Below are 2,575 nucleotides of genomic sequence, written 5' to 3' on the forward strand. Positions count from 1 at the left end.
AAAAGAAAATAATCTAAAGTGTAAATAAAATTTTAGTTTTAAAAAAATAAAAATAATAACATAATAATTAAAAACATAATTATAAATGTGACAAGAAACTTCTTTTTTTTTTAAATGAAAGAAACAAATTTAAATTCTATATATTTTTTAGAAATTTACTTCAATTTAAAAATGTAAAATAAATTTGATTATTATCATGACCTATTTCTTAAAAACACACATAAAAATCTTTAATAAGATATAATAAACACAAAAGAAAAAATTAACAAAACAAAAAAAATCAATTAAGACTTAATTTATTTTTGAAAATGAATGTAAAAACAAAAGTCCAAAACTAAATCTTTAATGCAAAATGCAAATTAAATTTTTAATCATCCATATACAATGTAATACAAATGATTATGTAGTATATGTATGCAAGAAGAGGAAGAAGTTACTCTTAGGATTTCATTTCTTTTTCATTACGCATTTATGAATGTTTAGCTTAGGAACTAGTATTGATGTATATACTGAGCTCATCATGATCTAAACTCTTTTATTTTGAGCAATGTGAAGTTAATATGAAGTAATCTTTTGTGTTACTTGATGTGATGTTAGTGACTTATTTGATCATGCATTATACTGTCATAAATACGATTTTGTGGTTCATCATCTTAATAAAAGATAAAAGCTTGTTGGTGTGAGGAATTATCAACAAGTGGAACTCATGATAAATGTGAATGAAAATAGTCGGATTAGAATATTCACTAGATTATCTACTCTAGACATAAAGAGGTATAACCATAGGGGACATTTGGAATAAAATCAAACATGCATTAAAGTTAAATATGAGGCTTATGATTGTGTCCCCTTGCTTTCTTTCACATGATTCTGAAGATGTAGGAATACACCAGAAGATCGCAGTTTGACCTCATACGGCATAAAATATCACATCATATACACACATTAGATAAATGATATTAATGGATCATTGTCCAAAATATTCTTCATTATTGATTTCATTCATTCAACCCGACCTGGGTCTATCACTATTTACTTAAAAATTTAATTTGTGACAACCATCAACTATTGTTATTTTTTCTCAAGCTAATTCACAAAAGATAGTTAAGCAAATAACTACATGTTAGTACACTCCTCGTGGGAACGATGTTCTTACTTTTATCACTTGCTACAGTGAACCATGTATACCTGCGCATTATATCATGTTAATCCACACCAAGTTTTCGGTGATGTTGTTGGGAAGTGTGTCAAATAATATTTTGATTTTGTATAAAATATCATTTCAATTTATGAAAAGAGTGTTTGAGCTTCTTGCCTTTTCTGTAATCTTGTGACATGAGAGGTGCTTAGTTGTTGCATGCGTAGGTTGCTGACTCTTGTATACATAGAAGATTTTGAGCCAGAATGAACACTCATATTACTAAGGAGATTTCAAGTTGTTGTTCACTTACTAGGAAGTCCTCCACCTGTTCTTGTCTTTGGTAACTTTGAAGGATACTTTAAAGAAGAACCATTTGAAAAGGAAAGAGTCATGGTAGACAATGACATTATTGGCATTTCCAATGATAGGGAACGAAACATAAGGGATTATGCTATGTTTGATCCCAATGCCATGAATATAGGGATTATACGACCAAAGATCACAGTGACACAATTTGAATTCAAGCCTATGATGTTTCAAATGTTGCGAGCAATAGTCCAATATTCAGGATATGTCAATGAAGATCCACATTTGCACTTGAAGCAAATCTTAGAAGTAGCTAGCAACTTCAAGATACTTGAAATTACTGATGATGCTTTCATACTCAGTTTGTTTCCATACTCTCTAAGGGATAGAGCCAAGAGTTGGTTAAATGCTTTAGAACCCAATTCCATAGTCACATGTAATGCCTTAGTTGGAATTTTTTTATGTAAGTACTTTCCTTCTGTCAAGAATGCTAAGATGAGAAATGAGATTACTTCATTTAGACAAGGAGATGGCGAATCTTTGTTTGATGCTTGGGAAAGATTCAAGGAGTTGTTAAGGCAATGTTCTCACCATGGGATATTAATTTGTATTCAATTGGAAACATTTTATAAAGGAATGGTTCCATCCTCATAAAACATGTTGGGTGCATCCTTTGGTGGAGCTTTCCTATCTAAATCCCATGAAGAATGCTATAAGTTGATTGAAAGTATTAGGGCCAACACCTATCACTGGCCAGTTATAAGAGTTGATGTTGTCTCTGTCGTACCCCAAATTTTATTTGTTTTTCTTTTTATAACTTTTAGAAAAAAACTCTTTTGAAGGAATAAGTTAACTCAGTTGGTAGTGTGGTAAGGATGTCAAGTATAACGTCTTGTGTTCGAATCTTATTATACTATATACAAGATCAATTGACCACACACCACACAAAAAATAACCAATCCATCACACACAATAATCTTCATCACCTTACAGACAAGCCAACCACAAACAACATCTTCAAAAATTCAATTAATATATTTAACTAGTATGGGTTTAAAATCTTATTTAACATTATAATTAGTTGGATTTAATTAATTAGGTTTTTTTTTCCTTTTTCATTAATTTAAT

At 30.0% G+C, this 2,575-nt stretch overlaps 1 non-coding gene across 1 annotated transcript; it reads right to left on the reverse strand.

The window, feature by feature from the left end:
• Window positions 1-1,939: 1,939 nt before the first annotated feature.
• Window positions 1,940-2,046, reverse strand: LOC127098862 (small nucleolar RNA R71). The gene has a single exon (XR_007793547.1). It is a non-coding gene; the product is annotated as a small nucleolar RNA R71 (small nucleolar RNA).
• Window positions 2,047-2,575: the final 529 nt, after the last annotated feature.

The sequence above is a fragment of the Lathyrus oleraceus genome, chromosome 6 (genome assembly GCF_024323335.1).
Source record: "Lathyrus oleraceus cultivar Zhongwan6 chromosome 6, CAAS_Psat_ZW6_1.0, whole genome shotgun sequence".
Taxonomy (NCBI): Eukaryota; Viridiplantae; Streptophyta; class Magnoliopsida; order Fabales; family Fabaceae; genus Lathyrus; species Lathyrus oleraceus.